The following is a 22,847-nucleotide window of genomic DNA, read 5'->3' as shown; positions in this document are numbered from 1 at the left end:
AAACTTGGACAACGGAACCAGATCACATTAATGGTTTTAGAACTTATTTCTCCCCAGCATTTAGTTAAGCCCATGCTAGGGCCGAAAGAGGTTTATGCACCTATATTTCTAACATGTTGTTATGTACTAAAGTAGAAATGGTTTTTAACAACATGTATTATCATATTATCAGGATTACAATCGATAACATGTTTTCTTTAGTTTTGGTAAATGTTTATAACAATGTCCCGGGAGAGGGTGTGGATAACGGGGCATATTATCAAGGGGGTGTATCTCCGCTTTTTTGGCTTTAAATGCCAAGAAAGCGGAGATAAAATTATCTTCCTATTACCTAGCTGTTGCTAACACCAGTTAGCGACAGCTAGTAGGAGATAGCGACCATTTTGGGTCCCACTTTGCATGTCAGTGATATTTATCACTAATGACATGCAAAGTGGGCGTGCCAAGATGTTAGTGACTGGAAACAGTCGCTAACATCGCTATCTCCTATTACCAACTTTTGGAGATATTCGCGCTAAGCGCGAATATCTCCAAAAGCTAACACCTGCCCTGAGCAGTACTTAGCCATGTTATCCAATGGGAGGTGGATAACATGGCTAAGAGCATTAGCTCGGTAATGCATGAATATCGCTGACTTTTCAGCGATATTCATGCATTGCGGCCGATTTTTATCACATTTGCGATAAACCTTGGTAATACCAAGGTTTATCTGCGATAAAAATCCCCGCAGCTCAGCGGTAAATTTTTGTCTCTAACCAAGCAATAGCGATAATTATCGCTATTGCTTGGTAATATGCCCCAACGTTTTTTAAATCTCTAGGGGGTAATATCAAATCTATGGTGGAAGGAAGATTAAGAGAGGTCTGTATTATATGGGTAGGAGATTTCAATTATTCTCTATGTACGGAAGGAGAGTGAGGAACATGTGACATAATGCTGGAGAAAGACACCAGTCTTAGTCACTTTGAACACACTAAGTGTGGGGATTATTGAAACGAAGCTATATTTGGGTGCGACATGAGTTTTGCTAATAGGCTGATTAGCCAGAGGTCCCATTTCTCCCCACTTTTAATGGTAGGGGGGGCGAATACAACAATTGATTATATAATTATGTCTGTTAGACACGGGGGCATGATCCAGGAATTCACCACCCTTGATAATTCATTAAGTGACCATTTTCCCCTCAGTTTAGTTTTACAAGGTAGACCAAAGATATCACGTGGAAAGGGTATGTCCAAAATACTGGTAGATAATATCTCTATGGTCAGGAAAAATGGTTATTCTCTCAAGTTGACAAAAATTGTGCCGGAAGACTTTTTGCAAAAATTTGTAAAAAGCACTGTGCCTCAATTCTACGCCTGCACAGATGTGAACGCTGCTGACCCTGACATAATTGAGAATTTCTTAATGATCACTGCACAAGTTAAGAAATTATTATGGGTTGAAACAAAAGGTGGCAAAAAGGCCCAAAAGGGGTGGTTTGATACGGCCTGTACTAAGGCCTACACAAAATTAAAACACGCTTTAAACGCCCCAGTTAAGGATACCTCCTTAATTAGAGATTGTAGAAACGCCTATAAGCAGACCATAAAAAGGAGGAAAGATATCTTAAAGAAAGAAGCATGGGACGTCCTATGTGCAGCATCATTAAGTAGAGATACTGCATCTTTTTGGAAAGTTGTTTAGTCCCCTCTTCTGAATTATAACACTACTGCTACAATAGAAGTAGCAATACCTGAGAAAGAATGGGTGAAACATTTTTCAGAATTGTACTCTGCTGTGACTCAGGAGGAGGACTGCTCAATAGCGAAAGATCCAGTGGGAAATTGTTCCCATCTAAAGAGTAATCTAGTCCCTGATATCACTGTAACAGAAGTAAATGCATGTATTGAAGCAAGTCTGGGAGGCAAGGCACCAGGCCCTGATGGGGTTCCGGTAGACCTATACAAAAATAATAGAGAACTTTGGGCCCGATCCTCACACGACTCTTCAATGCTACACTTAAAAACGTTCTCTTCCCTCCTGGTGTGAATCATTGATGGTCCCCATATTTAAAAAGGGTGATAGAAATAGCTTTCAATGTTATCGCCCTATAACTTTCCTGGATTCTACCATTAAGGTCTTCGGACGGGTAATTTTAAACAGACTTCAAACTTGGGCGGAAGAGAATATGAAAATTTGTGATTTACAGTATGGCTTTAAAAAAGGGCTTGGTACAATTGATCAATGCTTGAATCTGCATATTTTAATAGAAAAATATACAAAAGCCAAGGAGGGTTGAATGTTTTTAACTTTTATAGATTTAACTTCCGCATTCAACTGTGTCTCGCATAGTAAACTTTGGCTGGTTATGGGTAATCTCAGGGTAGATCCGTCAATTATTAACTTCCTTCGGGAACTCTATTTGGGTGCATCCGCCAGAGTCAGATATGGGAAAAACAGTGAATGTACGGAATTCTTTGGAATCGCAAGGGGAGTACGCCAAGGCTGCGTCCTGGCTCCGTTTCTTTTCACACTATACATTATGATGTGGAGAAAACTTTATTGAACGAGTGTAGGGACATGCCGATGGTGGGGGAAAGATCAGTCCCAACCTTATTGTATGCCGACGATGCTGTCCTGATGGCCAGAACCCCGCTGGCCATGCAAAGTTTAGTTACTTCCTTTGCAGATTTTATGGCAGGGTTGGATTGAGGATAAACTCCTCGAAAACTTTCACCATGAACTGTGGTTTGGGTGCACACAAAAAGAGAAAGGTAGTTTTTATTGGTTCATCCCCAGTTGATTTTACTTCAACCTTCTCCTACTTAGGAGTTTTATTTGATCATACGGGCCTATGGAATACCACAATTAAGACTAGGAAATTATTGTACTGCAAATCAATTATGGCATTAAAAAACTTTTGCCATAAAGTAGGCAGAAAACCAATCGGGGAAATGTTAATTGTGTATAAAGCTACTTGTATAGCAATTGCGACATATGGCGCGGGTTTGTGGGGCCATGCAAACGTAACAACTTTACAGGTAGTGGAAAACATTTTTATGAAATATCTTCTAGCCGTCCCTAAAAGTGTCTCCACATATGTTTGCCATGTAGCACTTGGAGAACAATACTTGGTAGATATTATAAAGACTGCCCCAGTACTACTATGGCACAGAGTCTGGACAACTGATAAATGTGGGTTGAATCGCTTGATTATGAACAATGTGGTCGGGCTAGAAAAGAGTGGCAAAATAAGATGGTTGTGCTACGTGAGGAAATTTGGGTATGGTGAATTATTTTTCCGAACCATCCTCTTTATGTAATATTTCAAGAAAGCTTTTGAAGGAGAAGTGTATGACCTACCTACATGATTATAGAACATCAATAGAAATGAAGAAAACGACGGTGGTGGCCCATGAACAAATTATGATTTCTAGGAAAATGCAGCCATATGTTAAACTACAAATGAGTAATCATGAGAGGTTTTTATTAACCTGTTTCAGATTTATTTTGTTGTTTAGGTTACTTAGTTTCCCTGTTACGAATGACTGGACAAAAAATTTGATTAAGTGCCCCTGCGATGATTTGTCAAAACAATCAGATATTCATATACTTTTCTTTTGTATATTTTTTACAATGCTGAGACAAATATGGGTTGTTCCATTATTGAAGTCCATGGAAATTAATCGCTGTCGCACTGCTTTTTTAGCTGTACAGAAGATTGATAACATTTTAACTATTGTATGTATTTCCTCATTTAAAAAAAAAAAGTTAAATCACGTAAATCAATTGTATCCTGAACTATGATGAATTGATCTTGGTGTATTGGATGAATTTTAATTGTGATTTTGTACTTTTATGGTTATTCTGGTTTAATAACCGAATAAAGAATTAAATTGAATTGAATTGAATTGTATTACTTGGTATTCCAGATTCATTTTTAACTCAATTTCGCCATCTAATGGCAACATGTAGTACTAGTGTAGCTCTTCACGTAGTCAATATTTTACCAGCAAGCAAGGACTGCATCAAATGATGGCCTGCATACTACTACAATCTCGGGTTAAGTTACCAGGTCAGGGTGCGGAACTCTGTGAACCTTCACTTAGTTTTTCAGCAAGTCCGCGGAATTCTGCGTAGTACAGCTCTGCGAGCTCCGCCCCATGGGCCATCTCACTCCCACGCAATTCAGACTCCTGCGAGAGTGAGCGCTATGGTTGGCTGCTAGCAGCATGCAAAAATGTTACTAGTAGCTATTACAGGACTCAGTGACTTAATCCCCTGAATTTGTAAAAAATAAACCTATATGTGGACATGGTAGGGATATCCGAATCCCTAGGCCCCCCTGGAGCCAAAAATGAAACAAATTGCGAATAAATGCTGTATCTTAAAAAAAAAAAAGATAATGTGGCACCCCAGGCCTGAGGGGACAGGGTCCCTGGGACTGTAATTGGCCCAGGGAGGAGGGTCATATGCCCCCTCTCCCAAACAAACACAATGGGTCCCAAGGGATGAGATCCCTGGGGGTAAAATTGACCAGAGGAGGGGGCCGAGTGCCCTGTCCCCATACAAATTATGCCGGGCTCCGGGGGCATGGGGTCACTGGAGCAAAAGTCAACCCAGGGAGGGGGGGAAATGTGCCCCCATTTATTTTTAACATTTTGAACAAAAAAAACACATAAATTCACTAGTTATAGTTTGCAGCACTACCTCTAACTTGTGCCACCGCCATGTGCTGCTTATGACCTCACATATGACATCACTCCTGACATGTTCTATGACATCATTTATGAAATCACTGATGACATCTCATATGAGATGCATGAAGTGCTTGGTAGCCCTTGCAAATCTCCTCTGAAGGGCATTAAAAACAGAGTGGTAAGTGGATGATTGTGCAAGATCTTAGAAAGATCAATCGGATAATGGTTCTGTGTTGTCCGGTGGTGCCAAGTCATGCTGGAGCATGTTTCAGATTCCTTATCCCAAACTTATGGCAAACATTTTTCTACATTCTTCTGCATGAGGATATCCAATATCTTTTTGTGTTCCAGTTCCAAAACAAAGTCCATAATTGGTGTAGAAGTCTACAGGGGTATATTGAAAGTCCCTCGATTTTTAGTCAGATTCTAAAGAAAGATTTGGTTTGCACTAACTTAAAAATCAATCTTGGTCCAATACATTGATGACCTATTGCTGGCACCAAGGACAAAATATAGATACAATAGCGCTCCTGACTCATGTTGCTGACAATGATCACACAGTTTCACATACAAATATGCAGTACTGGAAAGAGAAGTTATTTATCTTGCTCACTACAGTGCAAAGGGGAGAAGTAAAGTCTCAAAAGAACGCATATCTGCAATCCTGAAAATGAATCCTCCAAGCACCCAGGGGAGACGAGGATGTTCCTGGGAACAGTTGGCTAATCTCACCAATAGATTCCAAACTATTCCCCGACTGAAGAAAACTTGAAGCCTTTCACAAGACATGGATCTGGTACCATTTGCTGAAGAATGCAAAAATGCTTTCTGTGAATTAAGAGAAATTTAATGCAGAGTACAAGTTGTTGGATGGCATGATTATGACAAAGTATTTTACCCTTATTGTCTTGGAAAAAGTGGGTGTGCCTCTTCCATGCTAACTCAAAAATACAGAGGAGTAAGGAGACTCTTCTTCTACATTAGATCCAGTAATCATAGCTTTTCTGGTTGTCTGAAGGCATTCACAGCTATTTACATTGCAATTGAACAAAGTGTAGAGAATGTCATGAGATATACACTCATTGTGTTTGTTCTCCAGTTAGTTGAAATTTAGTTGACTCGCACCAGAACCAAGCACTTGCTGAGAAACCATCTCAACAGGAACGGGCAAGTAATACTGGCAGATAAAACATTTTGACTAAAAGGTGCAGTTCCCTAGATCTTGCAACTCTGCTCCTGGTTTAAGACAGCAAAGAAGATGACAATAATGAAGCAGATCCTGATTAGGCCCAGGTAGGAATCTAATTCAGCTCCCGGAGTTGGTGGAATTTGGTTGACTCCACGCAACTCGTGTAACACAAGGTGGTTGCAATTTTCTGCCATGCATTGCATGGCGGTATTAAATTCCCATTGAGCTCTCATGAATGTAAATGAGATTTGCTGCCCACTAGCTCGATGTCTGGTTGCCATGAATTCTTCTGATGTCATTCGTGTGATGCCGGATGTTTCTGAAGTAGAGATTCGACTTGATAAGCAGCTAATCCAACTCAAACATACCTTGACATGAGTTGATATTCTACTGATACTGACGGACTAGGTGTTTTTCAGGGCAAAACATATTTGTTTACTTTACTTTTTTTTAACAAAAAGGAAGAGCCCCAGAGACTCCAACTTCCTCCTCCTGTCCCGAAGACTCTTTCAGTGCAATGTCCATCTCCTGGTCACTTTTCATTAGGATTTCAAGGTGAAGAGATTACTCTCTTTGTCTGCAATTCCTGCTATTGGATTTTAAGGACTTTTTTTGTGATATTGCAGCAAGTAAGTTTAAAAACCTTTGGATAAGAGTGTTGTTTGATAGAGGGCATGCACCAGTATTTTTATAGGTACTTTTATTCAACTTTTAAATGTGATTGGTGTTGTGGGGGATGGCCTGGAGTTGCAGTAGGGGCTGGTGATCTAGGAAAAAGGTAGCACTATTTATTTATTATATTATGTGGCTTAGTCTGGCCATGGATCATCTTGCTAATACTAGACATTGGGTATATGAAAGAAGGAGAGAAAAGCTAGGTATGATCTAGGACCCTCTAAAGTGAAGCAAGAAGGTACGGGGATGGGGGGGAGACAATCCTTGTCTCTTGTTGCCCTCACACACCCGAAGGATGTCATGCTTCATCATCGGGCGGTGCTCCTCGTCGGGCCGGCGCTGCAATGCCCTACTGGTCCCCCGAAGGGTCACTTTCTCACAGATATTTTAAGAGAACAGACATACGATGAGTGCGGGCATGTGGAGTGGGTCCTACTGTGTAGTGGCAGTGTAGAGTGGGGGGGGGTGAGTAAAAATGGCTAGGGGATACCAAAGAGCAGTAGTTTAATTGGGTAAATATGGGTATGCCTGTCATGTTAAAGACCCGAATGTTAAATGTTACAATGTGGGTAATAATGTACCCTGGGTTACAGTAGGTGTGGTCAGGTCTACATGTTTTGCGCTATCCTGGTTAATCCGATCAAATGTGCTTCATCAGGACCAGTGCAAAAAATAATTTGAAATTGGTGTAAGTGTAGGTGTAGGGGATTATTGTAGAATTCTGTGTGATACTGGAGGTACATGCGGTACTAATCCCCTGATAGAACGCCGCAGCGATCAGACAATTAGTTTTTTCTCCAGTGCAACCTAGAAGAAAGATTAAAGAAAAGCAGGAAGAAAATGCAGGAACATGAACAGTTTAGTGTAATTAAAAAAGAAATTGTCAAACACTCATAGCCTGAGTCAGTAGTGTTGGTTAACTGTAGTCGTATCAGAGATCAGTTAGAGTACAGGGTGGTGGGCCGACAATCGTCCCTACCGGGCCACAGTAGGCTGCACACTAGGCCACTGAGATAGCAATGTGCTTTCTCAAACTGGTCTGGTACAGCGGATCTGGTGGTATTTCCATGCCGATGTGCCAGTGTTCCTCTTCAACCCCCCTGAGGAAATAGGTAGAGACCCACCCTGTTTGGGAACTCACCAGAGAAAGCCCAGTGTTGCCTCGACCTCTAGAGGACGTAGAGAGAGTCCATGCCACACAGACCATCCCTGTCGTTCCCCATGCAGGTTGGACTACAAATATAGCACAGTATCACCGCATCAGCAATATCGAAATGGCACAAGACTAACTACTATTAGTGGCATGTTTAGGCAAGAGGTGCCCTACGAACCAACTGCCAGAAGGGACGGAAAGTTGGTTAACATGTAAGGAGTTTTAGAATTTGTGGCAGCCATGTGCACAAAATGGAATGTTCCCAGCTGCACCTATTTTGCCAGAGTTGTTGTTCCAGTGCTCCATCACGATGTGCTACAATAGGTTGGACAAGCTTTGCAGCAGAGTACTGTTCACTCTATCCCACCTGATGACAGACATGTGGACCAGTTGTCAAGCAACTCGTTACATGTGTATCACTGCACACTGTACCTCTTTTGTGGGGGTTAGGCAACAACTGTGTGCAGGTCTCAGTGCTGAAGAAACTTCTCAGGGCATTTGGCGGCATGCAACATGTTCACTCCGGAGAAATCACATATAGCTGAAAATATCTTGGAAGACTTTAACAGCAAGATGTTTGAATGGTTGTGACCCAGAGGTCTCAGAATTGGATTTGATGACACAGACAATGTTAGTAATGGGGTCTAGGCCATGGTAGAAGGTGATATCTCAGGATCAATCTGATTATGCAGGACTTTCTAAAAAAAGAAGACATAATCAGCAGCATACTGGCCAACTGCAGAAGGCTCTGCACTAATTTTAAGGATTATTTGAAATTCCAAAATCAGTAGGGATAATTCAGTGTGCTAATAGAGCACCAGTTAAAGCCCTAATACAGGAGGTGCCAACATGTTGGAACTCTACCTAATATATATTGCAATGTCTCTTTGAGCAGCACTGCTCACCGACAATGTCCTTCAAAGAGGGGGGGGATTCAACAGGGAAAACATGACCATTGATGGAGCCTAGTCAAATGCATGACACAGATCCAACTTCCTTTTGTGGTTTTCACACGAGAAGTCAGCAAGAAGGATATTACGATGCATCAAGCTAACCTGTTGTTGCATCTGCTACCGGACCAGTTAAAACAGAAGAAGGATACGTTCATACGTTCATTGAGCGCTTAATCTTTTGCTTAGCTGTTGATCCAAGACTGCAAGGAGAGATTGCGTCCTCCAAAGAGTGCATCTCTTGATGAACCTGCCAGAGCTCGCTCACCTGACCAATAGCTTACTATTCAAAATAGGTTGATGAATTGATCAATTGCAGACAAATACCTAGAGGGGTCAAATCTTCCCTGTAAGTGTGGGACATTCACAAGACCATTACCTAGATGAGAATAATAGTGCTCCTATGGCTTTAAAATACTGCAAGTCTTTTCGACCACTCAAGCATATCTTCATTTCTTTTTGACCCAAACCATAAGAATGTGAAGCATGAATCAAAAGAAACTAATATAAAATAATATTATCTCAAAGTCCCCTGCTCACCATTCAATGTCCAAAATTCAAAGGTTTACTGAGAATTACAATTGTTTTTTTCACTTTATTTTTTTGTCTTCACAAACATTCAAAAGTCCTCTGCAAAACTTGCAGCCAACGCATGTTTCATCACACAGTTAATCAACCTTTGATTTCATTAGGGCTCACTGGGCATTTCAAGCCCTAGATTCCAAATTCATTAATTGTTGCGAATTGTAAAATTTCACATAAAACCATGGAATATCTTTACTGTATCACCATAAGTAAATCCTTCAATTCATGTCCATTGTCTCCTATAGTTCACAACAATCAAAGGAGATTGCTCTATGACCTGATCGGCTTCAGGCGTTGTGTCAGGGAGCACTCTCCTTCGATTTCTGTGAACTATAGGAGACAGTGGACGTGAAGTGTATGCTTTACTTATGGTGATAACCTTGTAGAGCTAAGCCAAAAACTCAGTTTACACATTATGGTCCTTCAACATTCAGATTTTCTGGACTTTTTAATAGTTTCTGATTGGTCACTCAATAATCCAATTTTATGCTTAAAAATGGATGTCCGGACCATTAGTTGTAATATTGGCCTTACCTCCCACTCATTAAATAAGGAGCCCCATTTAACGTAGGTTTGTTAAGCGCTTGACTGATAAAAGATATTACCTCGTTTGACTTCTGAGTATGAATCTCATGTTTATTTAATCTGTTTCTTAACATGGTACAAGTAGCTTCTATTGCAATATGAGGTATTTCAGGGCACAACCACATATTTCTTTGTTAGATTTGTTCATAAACAGTAAGAAAAGGTGGAGGCACAAGTAGCATACCTATGTGAAATATTTTGAATTGCATTTGCTGCTTTTCTCTTGCAAATAGTTCACTAATGGGTGGAGTGTTTGGAGATTAATGATACAGATCCCAAAACTCCCACCGACATCGCCACGGAATCGGGCCCAACCGACATCCGGTCGGCGGTCTAAATCGTATTATTATGATGTGACTGTACATGGTGTTGTTGCAGAATCCCATTTCTTTATGGGAGTTTTTGCGGTGGTTGGAAACCAGCCGCAGCACAAGAGCTCCCATAAAGAAATGGGAGTTTGTGTAAATCCCTGCACCCTGTGGCAGGCACCTGATGGTGTCTGCCACAGGGTGCAGGGATTTGCAGGGGGCATCATGGCTGTACCCCAGGACCACACCCATAGGCCACGGAGGCAAGGGGGCCCTGCTAGGGATCCCACAAGTTGCTTTCCAAGCAACCTTTCCATGTCTGAGAGGCCAGCATAGAAAGGCACTCTGAAACCGACATTGTATTCCCGATTGCCGAAACGCTGTCCTTAAGGGATTACATTGTGATTCCAACTGGCAGACAGGCTCCTTGTGACTGTGGGGAGCCAGTTCGTCAGACCCGCTGGTTTACACACGACCATCTTCATTTTAATAATGTGGTCAGACTGTAAACCTTAGATGTCCTTTTGACAAGCCTCCAATCTGTGGTCAGGTGCTTGCTGATCATCATGATAATAGGGCCCAGAATGTTAGGCACGGTTTGCTAAAGAGTGAGAGAGTCACTGGTCCTGTGCTGGCTGGGTTTAGACCAAATACTGACATTTGTACACTTTTACGAGTGGCATACTTACTGAATTAAGTAGTATGAGTTTATAGGCGACTTTGACAATAGGTTATACAAATGACTTTTATAGGACTAGATCCTCCCAGACCTGCATAACATATGCACACATGAAATGCATACAATCCGTGGGCCTCATTTATGAAAAGTGACGCATCGCTGCATGAAAACAGCGATGCGTCACTTTTCACTGCGCACTCCTTGCGACACCAATGATGCGTCATATTTTATGTATGACGCATCATGTCGCAAGGACTTACAGATACGTCAGAATTTCTGACGTATCTGTAAGCGCAAAAGTGACGCATTGCTGGAGTGTGTCACAAAAGTGACGCATCCTCAGCAATGCGTCCTTTCACATGGGGGAAGCCCCAAGTGAAAGGGCTTGCATCAGTCTTATGCCTACTGTGAGGCAGGCGCAAGATTTTGACGCAACGGCATCCTAAAAGTGACGCAGTGAAATCTCATAGATTTCACTGCGTCACTATTACAAGGCTTTTTGCGGGGGAACGCCCCCTCTGCATACATTATACCTGACGCAGGTATAATGTGGCGCAGGGGTTTAAAAAGTGACGCATCTACCTAGATGCGTCACTTTTTAAATATGGCGCAACAAGGCGCAATTTTTACGCCCCTGGTGCGTCACAAAAAGTGACGCACCGGCGGCGCAAAACTGACGCAAGGCCTCATAAATAAGGGCCCATGTAATCAATCCGTGAATACTGCTTCAGGCTAGTGCAGCAGGAGTGATAACAGTTCTCTAAAATCTTGAAAGAACATTCGGTGGTAAAGTCAGATTGAAAGAGGCATACCACATACAATTGAAGAAACATCTGATCTCCAGTCTTTATAAAAGGATGCTCCTCAAAGTGAGGAGGTAATAATATTGGCATTTTTCCTCCTTATAACCTGAAGAGCTCCGGGAAATGTATTCAAGCAAGTTGGCTTTTAAAACAGACTCCAATATCATTTCAATGTCACTGATATATTGACTTAGGGTAAGAACTTATGCATGCATATTTTAAAGAACGCAAAACTAAAATGAAGAATCCTGAAAACAAGTGATTAAATAAAATAAAATAATACAATTATGGAGTAGAACAGTAATTACATTTATGACATTCCTGGAACAACTAGTAAACTAAATGATCAGTAAACATTGTTTTTTTGTGTGCTGTGGCTTATCAAAACTTCATGAAATTTATTACACATTTACAGAACAAAAGTACATGCTAGAAGTGCGCATTTGATAAAATAGTTATTCATCACTTGTTACATCTTCAATAACACACATCTTCAAACTGAAATGAAAAAGAGGTTCTCTTCACTGGAACACATGATCTTTACAATAGTTCTTGTTGAAAGCAATACATGTGTTGCTTGACAGAACGTTTATTTTACTACTTTGGAGGATGCAGGTCACTTAAGCTGCAGGGGTTAGGATTGTATTTTTTTTTCTTTAACACAGAAATAATCAGTTCATACTTGATTGTAAAATATCAAGCAAGAAAGTTAAACCTAATTTTGTGGATAATGTTTTGCTATGTAAACACCACAGAAAGCTTTCCAGGTCTAGTTTTCTATGAGATTGAGACTTTTTCTGTCTTAAATTACATTCACATACAACTGAGACCTAGCTTTTATTAATTTAGGCAAGACGTATATGCTTGGTGTGAAAGGAGTTTATTCAATGTTATTTGTTTATCTGAGCACTAAAGACCATCTTAATATTACATCACTGTATACATAATTCAATGTAAAGATCGATTCACACATACATATTAAATTTACCTAGCCATTACATTCTTTATTATTAATAGTCTTTCAATTCATTAAAATGTATCACTTAGCTTAAAAATAGAGTGACCACACTTGCACCCTTAAATTACGATAAACAAATAATCAAAGGCATAACTTACCATGCATGTTCCAAAATCATTTTTTTATCAAGGATTTCAAATAAATGTTCCTCTCCTACAAAATAGATGGGGCATAACATGCACTTCTGCATCACATTATTTAGAACTGTTTGTCAACAATAAACAAGACAGAGAACAATCTCTCATATATTTTGCAACCCTAGAAACTATCATAACTGAAATAATATGATGTGCTTACGGAAAAGGTGGCCGCTCTACTAGGTCAGGGTCAGAGTGGGATATCCTCCATCCTAGGAGGCTGCACACAGGAAGTGCAGTTAGGCCAGTTTACCTCATCTAAGACCTATGTCATCTCTGGGGTTCCCCCTGCCACCTGTTTAATGTTTACATCTGCCCTTCGATGTCAGCCCTGGCTAGTCGAGGTTGTAGATTTTACAACTATGCTGATGACTCTCAACTTATCTTCTAGCTTGTGGGTACTGTTCAATCTCAACCGGAATTTCAAATATGCTGAAGTTCATCTGGAACTGGATTGGCAGAAACTCCCTTAAGCTAAACACCAATACCACTAAGCTAGATATTCACAATCACAGGACGGGTATTTGGGCCCACACCTACTGATCCTTTGAGTGTGGTGCCCCTTCTACCCCAGGGGTATCTGCCAATAGCTTGGGCATTGTGGTAGACAATAATCTGTCCATGATCCCCCAGATCACAGCAAAGTGCTCTGGCCTATTGAAATCCATTAGGAAGGTTATGTTACACCGTATTTGTATAGTGCATGTACACCAAAAAGGTGTTTTGGAACTGGGGTAAAGAAAGGCAACTTCTAACCAGGAATTTAGCAATATGCAGGTGTGAATAAGCAAGTTTTCAGGGGCTTGCTGAAATTCATATACTTTGCTACTTATCTAATTTAAGTCAGAAGTGAGTTCCAGATAAGTGGGCCTATCACTGAAAATGTTACCCCTCACAGCCTCTTTCGCTTGAATCTCGGTACCATTAGGAGGTTCTTTTGGACTGATTTTAAATTGCACTTTTTGGTATAGATCTGTTTTCTCGACGATATAAACGTCAGCTTTTATTGTGAAGTGATGTAAAAATGATGCAGCCTATTTTGAAGATGGTTTATTAAGCTACCTGAATCTAGTACAGCTTCTTCAGCAATGATTTAATATGACAGTACCCGGGTTGTCGAAAGACCAGCCTCACCGCTTGATTTTGTGCCATTTGAGGTTTGTGGTTAAGGCCCGATTGAAAGTCCCAGATGGAGGGCATTTGCACAGTCGATTCTTGATAGGACTAATGCAATAATGATTGAATAATTTTCTTAATTTTCCTAAGTTGAAGGAAGCACGAAGAAGTTACTGCCTCTTTCTGTGATTTCATTCATAAATCCTCATCAATTTGGATACCCATGCTCTTTACGGCTTTCATGGGTATTGGCCAGAATCCCATCTCCTGCGGCCAATATGAGGGGTTCCAGTGCTTGAGCTTGTTACTAGTAATGGAAATCTTTGTCTTATCAGAGTTAAGCTTCAACCAATTATTGATCATCCAATCTCTGATGTATAACATGGTATTTTGGAAGAACTCCATTGATTCAGATGTACAATCAATGGTGAAACTCAGCTGCATGTCATCAACGTAATTGTAGATTTTCACCTTTTTCTGGAGAAGAGAGTGTACCAGAGGGTGTATATATAGATTCAAGAGATGTGGTAACAGAGAGGATTCTAGTGGTACACCAAAATTGAGTTCGACCTTGGCTGAGCAGCGAGGAAAGAGGCAAACTGATTGGGAGCGGCCTCTGAGAACGGATTTCATCCAGTCTACAGTATCACCTTGTAGACCCCTGGTCTCGACCCAGTCGTTCAAAATCACATGATCCACTGTGTCAAAGAACTAAGATAGATCTAAGAGGACCAGTGCCTGGGTACTGCCTCCATCTACTTTTTGTCTCATGTCATTTACCAATGAGTGAAAAACAGATTCAGTTGAGTGAGTGGATCAGAAGCCTGCTTGGTAGGGATCAAGGAATTCAAAGTTCTCTAAGACGGAACATACATTTTGCGCCATGTGTGCCTCTAGAGGTTATGCTGGGTAGGGAAGAAGAGAGATCGGCCTGTAGTTTTTTAATGACAAAGGGTCCTGACCTAAGTTGTTTTGAAGTGGCATTACCACTGCCTCTGTAAAGGATTGAGAACAAAGCCCTGAGTTAAGGATTGGTTCAGAAGGCATGTGGCAATTTCCGGACAACAGGAAATAATCGGTTTGGGACCAGGGTGGGACAAGCATCTTTCAGGGATCCAGATTTAACTTTTGCCTATAACTCCATGAGGCGATCTTGACTAATAATACGAAAAGTTGAAAAATAGGTGAAGTTTCTGTTTTCAGTGGGAGTCTTTGTATCTGATTTTCTGGCAGTGATGGTATCTTTTAAATACTTTATTTTATCCATGAAAAAGGAGTTTAATTAATCAAATACTTTTTGTGTTGGAATTACTGGTAAGGATCCTTTATCCGGGTTTTATAAATCTCTGAAAATTTCAGAAATAAATTTAGTTTTACTTTCAGAATTTATGATTTTGCTAGAGAAAAGTTTTATTTTAGCCTGCAAAATATATTTTTTATAGTCTTTCATACTTTGGGCAAAGATGTCCTTATTTTCAGGCAGATACATGTTTCACCAGTTCCACTCTGCCTGGCTGAGTTTTAGTTGGGCTATCTTTAAATCTTCTGAGAACCATTTAACTGCTCATGTCATTGAATAGATTTAATTTTTCGAATTGGGGTATGAATGTTACTGCTCATTATTTTGTCAGTCTGCTATTTCTTCCTCAAATTCATCTAGACTCTCCATTGGGTGGTCAAATAAGATGCCAGGGTGTCGCAGAAGGATTTGACGTTCTTACAATTCCAGTTTTGGTAGAAAGTCCCCAAACTGGTGGTGAGTTTAGGGGGGCAAGCTCATCTAATGTGAAATTAATTAAGTGGTCGTCCGACCATATGGACGGGGACATAGAAAGCTTGGATATGGCCAGGTTAGCAGATCGAATCTTGTTCAATATATGGCCTTTAATATGTGTTGGCACAAAAATATGTCATACAAAGTTGAGACTATTTAGCATATTGGTAAAGTCCATAAAAATTAATTCGCCCAATTATTCAGGTCTCCAAAAATCAGGATGCTTGAATGTTCAATTTGCAATGAAGACATAGGGGCAGATTATGATGTCAGGTGAAAAGCCCCCTCCTGACAGTTGGAATCTCCTTGACTCTGTCGGAACCTTTCCGACCGAGTCGGTCGGTTTACAATCTGCCCGACCAATTACGATGTTCGCAGTTGGAAGGTAAACCACGTATTCATTCTGAATCTGCTCTCAGAGAATTTGTGTAAGTCGGCCCTGAGTCGTATGATGCCGATTCCGAATAGGTGTCGGGCAGGATGTTTCCACTCGACATCATAATAGGCACCATAATATTAAGCAAGCATTGAAGAAATTCCTGCATGTGGCCCGGTGGTCTGTACATGAGGACGCACACCAAAGGGGAGGTGGATGACTCATATTTAATCCTAATGCAGTCAACTGAGGGAATTAGTATCGGGGTGAGTTTGGTAAAGGTCAGATGCTTTTTCATAGCTGGAGCAACCCCTCCCCCTTTTTTCCTGATGATCTATTGCTATTCAGAAGATAGTCATGTTCCAGCAAAGCTGCTGATATATGTGGCATGTGGCATAGATTTGTCCATTAACCATGTTTGAGTCATTAGCTGTGTGTCTGGATATTCTGCATTCAGTAAATGAAATAACTGATGCTTGACCATTGATCACGTATTACAATATGTGAATGTGAGGCAGTTGGTTTCCTGTTAAGTGTAGAGGTAATATTATTGGTAGTGCCCATATTATTAACTAGACTCTGTTTTGGTGTGGCCGAAGGTGGTTTAGGAGTTAGGATGCCTAGCTTGCTGAGTTTATACCTAACTGAAGATTCTAATTAATTACATTGTGAAGAGAGCAGTTTTAGGTCATTGGAGGTATGGACCAAATTCTGGGCATAGTTTCTTCTCTTCTGTCACCCAAAGGATTTGGAAGCAGCTATTGCAGCTGTATTTGTGTCCTGCTTGGACTATGCCATCTCCATGTATAGAGGAAAAAAGAGGATTGTGCCCTCAAGATTTGTCAAAGGTAGTCCGAAAAAGAAAATTCAACGTTCTTTGAAAGTTTTACGTGTGTGGTTTTTATTTCATTTTACATCTGTGGAAAAAGAACAGGCTGTTCTTTTTCCACTGTTGTAAAATGAAATAAAAACCATGCACGTAAAACTTTCAAAGAACGTTGAATTTTCTTTTTCGGACTACCTTTGACAAATAGTGAGGGCCCAATTCTCTTTTTTTTTCTCTATACTTACCCTTACAATGGCTCTTGGGTGAAGCCTTTCATGAGGAATGTGCCACAAGAAAATTGGGCCCTAACAATTGTAGCACTGAGGCCCAGAAATTTCCACCCAAACAGTTAACCTTATGCCATCTCCATGTAGTTTGGTCTCCCTGCAACTTCTTTACACAAACTACAAATTATTCCAAAATCAGCGGATAGGATTATCTGTAAACTGCATTGACATGCACATATCTCTCCTGCTTTAATGCATCTTGAGTGCTTTACCATCAAATATAGAGATCTTTATAAAACATCTTGTATTTTTTATACACTTTTGTGCCGGACCAAATTTAAAGGGCCACAGAAAGCCACCCTGTGTGGCTTTTTGATGGCCTTGTAAATATGGAGTAAGTTTTGCCTTGCTCTGCATGGAAGGATCCTTTCATGGGTGTTGCTGTGGGTGTTCCCATGCATGATTTTTGACACTGCCCCAGATGTACAACATAGCGTCAATCTGGGGCAGCGCCAAAACTAACACCTACCCAAAGAATGCAAAACAAAGAGAAAGGTTTACATTACTCCTAGTTTTTTCCTCTTTACACCTGTGCTGTATTCTGATCACATCATAGAAAAAGGAAAATGCCTCCTTTGATTGATTTGGCGTCATGGTGCAAGTGTACCTGCGTTGGTGCTCAGCTGCAGTTTGTCACTGGCACTGGCAGAAAGGACTGGAATGTGCCGTATGTTGTATATACCGTGCATTCCTGCCCTTTTCTTTAGGTTGTAGGGCAGTGCAGCCAGAAGGCTTGCGATGCTGTTCTACTCCAAAATATTGTAATATACCTCTCTTTCTCTTCCTTACTGGAATCAAAGTTCCTAAGCTTCAGGAAGCTTTTGAAGGCTTGGCTGTTTAATCAAGGTTTTAATTAGCCTGAGCGCACTATCCTGGTTGTCACAGCGCCAAGAAACATTTGGGCGTAAATGTACTCTGTGAGTTGTTCTATCAACATATTACAAAGAAGGACTACTTAGAATCAGGGGGTACAAAGGGGGGGGTGATGGGCGGAGCATTTGAACCAATCAAACACTCACACCCAGTCAACAGATCTGGGTTTAAACCATCACCGTTTGTTAGCCCACTCTGCCACCTCAGTTCAGAAATGGCCATTTGCAAATCAGTCTGACCCTGTGCCTCATGGGAACAGTACCGCTTTGTTCGCCATAAGTTGGCAAAGTTTGCTCAGACGCGAGTCCCTTGCTCACTTTGCCACTGGATTCAAGCAAGCCTGGCTGAAGACGGTTGATTAGCCAGAAACCGGACCCAGGATGCTTGTTTACGGTCCAGGGAATACATGGCTTGGCAGTTCAGGCTGGACTATTCCCATGAGGCACAGGGTCAGACTGGTTTGCTTATGGCCATGTCTGAACTGGGGTGGCAGAGTGGGCTAAAGAACGGTGATGGATTAAACCCAGATCTGTTGACTGGGTGTGAGTATTTGATTGGTTCAAATGCTCCATCCATTACCACCCCTTTTGTACCTCTTAGTTAGAATCAGGGCTGGACTGGCCGTAGCGGGCACCAGGCATTTCCCCGGTGGGCTGCCAGGGTTGGGGGCCAGTTTTGGGCCCCTGGGGGCCGATTTTGTTACAGGGCCGTTTTTGCAGCATAGCTGCAATATAAGCCACTGTAATAAAATTGGCTGAAATCGGCCGTGGCAAATAGCTTGGCAGGACCCCCAAGCCCCCCAGGGGGGATGGCCAAGCACTTTGCCAGGGACGGTTTTGGTTCCCAGTCCGGCCCTGGTTAGAATGCTGCACTATGTTGTACTTTCAAATGATTCAAGTGTGCCAAGGACTATTTGCCCTTAATAGACTATTTATCAGTAATAAATTAGAGTTAACATTGCTTCTTGTATAAATAATTGTTTGAGATAAGTATTGGTTCCCATCAAGTATCTTCTTGATAAACTCTAAATCGAAACCGTGAAATAAGCCACAAGCCTTGTACATATCGTCTATTACAAAATCAGACTCACCTGAACATGTTATGTTATTTTAACAGAGCTTGTATAGAACATGGCTACCCCAGCAACTGGGCGTCCCAGCGCTGGCGGACAGACAGCAGTGATGGAAGGTGAGAGGCTAGATGGAAGGACAGCCAGAAAGTGCCTATAATGTGGGTGCAGTGGGGCAAGGGCACAAAGCGCAGGCGTCCCCGGCTAGATGGAGGAGAATACCAAGGTTTTAATCTGTTTCCTGAAATCCCAGTGAGTTTGAGTGCAGCAAGCCAAGATTGGGATAGAGTTCCAAAGGGCAGGGGGGTCAGGGACCTAAATGAGCGCCCCCCCCCCCCCCGTTCTGCTCCTGCGCACCCTGGGAGTACAGGCTAGGTGCAAGTCTGTGGAACGCAGTGCTCGCGTTGGCGCATACAGTGAGCAGAGCAAAATCTGGGGGCCCTGACCGTACAAAATCTTATGGATGGTGCAAAGAGCTTTAAAGCGAATTCTCGTTCGATCAGAAGCCAGTGTAGGTGGTGCAGGAGATGGGAGGTGTGGCAGTGTTTAAGGAGGGCAAAGACAGTACGGGCAGCTGCATTCTAAACCCGTTGTAGTCTCTTCTTGACTATTTTGTTTGCACCCAATAGAAGTCCGTTATAGTAATCGAGACAAGACCACTGATTGAATGATCACTTGACGAATGGGTGCAGAGAAGAACCCTAAGATGGGTTTCAACCCACGTAAGTGGCCGAAACAAGTACCTGCCACTTTTTTGGCATTTAGTTCGAAGGAGAGGGAGTAGTCCATCAGGACCCCAAAGTTCTTAACTGTTCTTTTTGTCTGGGGAGGAGGGCCCAGTGCAGCGGGCCACCACTGGTAGTCCCATTTGTGAGAGTCTCTTCCAACCAGAAGCACCTACGTTTTAGAGAAATTCCCTTATCCATTGCTGCCCTCAACTACTCTGTGACTGCCAGCAATGCAGATTCTGTGCTGTGTTTAGGTCGGAACCCGTTTTGTGACCTGTCCAGAATCTCATTTTCTTCCAAATACTTGATTACAATGGTATTAACATGGGATTCCATGATCTTAGCCAAGTAAGGGAGCAAGGACATAGGCCAGAAATTCTCTGGGGCAGATGCATCCAGTGAGGACTTTTTCAGAATTAGAACAACCTTGGCGTGTTTCCAAGAGGTAGGAAGCACTGCTGACTGAAGTGATCTATTGATCAGTGCCCTGCCCTCCGGCAGGATACAGTCTTGGAACTTCCTGACGGTGTCAGGTTTTACAGGGTATTCAGGAGAACCTTATTTCACCTTATTAGACAGAGTTTCCATGTATTTACAGGGCAGAGGAGGTAGATCTTGTAACAAGAGGGAGGGATCTGATGCATAGACGGATGGCCATGGCTTAGGTGCCACCTTTCTCACGTAGAGAGCCGTTTAAATACAATCAACTTTATTACTAATGTAGCGGGCGAGAGCTTCGAAGTATCAATAGGTCATTGAAGTATTCCCCTGCTATAGATCACATATGTTGCCTGTTAATTGCTGTCAAAACGTTTATGATCATAGATTAAATTTCATATTCCATGGATGGTAACCCTATCTCCAAATGAAGGTCTATTTTTCAATTGCACTTGGAATATTAAAAGCTTTCTGAATGGTTTTTGCCTTCAAACCATTTAATATGTAAACACAATCAATTTTCCTCCCTCTGTAACCCTATTGGGTTATGATTTAAAATTACTAAATTGTACACATGTACAAAGGAATTAATTTGCTCAGTGTTCTTTTGATAGTTAACCAATGATGTCATCTCATCTGCACCTGTGCCCAGGCATCAGAATGTTAAGCAATTACAATGAGTAACAAAACAGACATGAATTTTACATCTAATATAGCCCTCAGTAAAATGTGATCAACAAAATATACTGCTTAATGCATGTGCTCTTATCAAAATGTATTTCAAGGTCAAAAGTATGGTGTATGCTGTATATGGACTTTTAAAACTACTGCTTGTCCCAATAGAATAAGTTGGCCCACTAACACCTGCTGCTCAACCTCTTTAACAGTTATTGAGTCAAGTAGTTTAAGAAAAACATCTTTCATTCAAATTAAGCAACGGGTATTAGGACTTATGTGAACATAAGGCAAATTAATGACACTTTCCAACTCCTTGCACTACAGTATGCAAGCTCTATATGTTAAAATGAAGGTCAGGTCATACAGACATATGCCAGAGTACATCATTCATTTTATATATCATATTTGATAAGTTGTTTGGCCCTGAGGCATAGCTCACAGCTGCTTTTTTTTACATTTTCAGTCTCATTACATTATATCTGAGCATTGGTAGCTGCTAAAATGTATGTCTGAAATTAAACTTACATACAGCTTTTTAAGAGACTTCAAGAAAATTAATGACTTAAATGTTTGGTTTGCAATTAATACTAAGCATATTGTATGTTTTTTTTTTAAAAAAAAGCATAAGGAGTACTTGCATCAAGGAGAACATCATTTAATTAATTTATTGTTGGTCTTTGTATGTATTCTGCTGCAGCAGGCTTGAATCTTTGATATTCATTCTGGGTCACATTGTTTTACAATACATTTAAATGTTCTTATTTATACATCTAAATTGCCTACAAAAGACTCCAAACGACTAATAAAACAGATTAGTATACTCACTATTTAGCCACATATTTTAACTGTTGTACAATTATGGGTGATTTCTGGTTTGAGGTCATATTTAAAAACCTGAACACTGTAGCATATCTGCTGTTTTCTGCATAGCCATGTCAGATTTTTTACCTTTACCTGGACCTTTGTTTGCTGTTTTTTTTTTACTTTACCACTGCTAAACAGGAGTACAGTGTTTTTTAATTGGCTTACCCATGATTGCCATATTTAGCATACCTATATTTCCCCCAGAATATGATGCCGGAAATACACCCAGTGCCTGGAAGTTAACCCCTTCGCTGCTAGGCCTCCCCCCCCAAATTCTAAGCTTTTTTTTGGCTATTTGGGGTAGTGCGCGCTTAGGCCCCTGTGATGTTTTGACCACATAAGGTATCCACACCAAATTTGTGACAGTTTCTTCCAACATCATGAGTATTCTAAAAGTACCCAGGGTTTATGGATTTCCCTGGAGCGGTCCCATAAATTAGCCAAAATACAGCTACATTTAGTTTTTGGGGGGGGAAATGGGAAAAAAGAGCTGCAAATTAAAGCGTCTGAGTTTTTCCCTGCAAAGGGTGTAAAAAAAAAAGGGGATGTGGTGCCGAAATCATCATCTTCCCAGCTTTCTGGGAAAAGCAGACTTTTGTCAGAAAAACACATTTTTTTACACAGTTTTGGCATTTTTCTGGGACATTGCCTATTTTTGCTATTTTTTGTGCTTTCAACCTCCTTTCAGTTAATGGTAGAAATGGGTATTAAAGCAATAATAAATCGTGGAAAGCTATATATTTTCAGAAAGTAGATAAAATTCTAAATTTAGCAAGGGGTCATTTGTGTAGACTCTTCAAGATTTCTTTATAGAACCTAACAGTGAAATGTAGAAAAAAATTGAAAATAGTTGAAAAAAACTGTTTTTACGTGTAACTTCTTCTAATTATGACACCTCTAAGAAAACAATATACTGTTACATCCGCTAAACCTTTGTGGTTGTGAGGATATATGGGACTTGTAGGTTCACCAAGAACCCGACGAACCCAGAGCCAAAAACTGATCAGCGGCTTGAAATATTTTTTTATTATGTACCGGCTATATAGCACTTATT

This window comes from Lissotriton vulgaris, chromosome 2_1 (genome assembly GCF_964263255.1).
Source record: "Lissotriton vulgaris chromosome 2_1, aLisVul1.2, whole genome shotgun sequence".
Lineage (NCBI taxonomy): Eukaryota > Metazoa > Chordata > Amphibia > Caudata > Salamandridae > Lissotriton > Lissotriton vulgaris.
Note: the sequence above shows the minus strand (reverse complement) of the source record.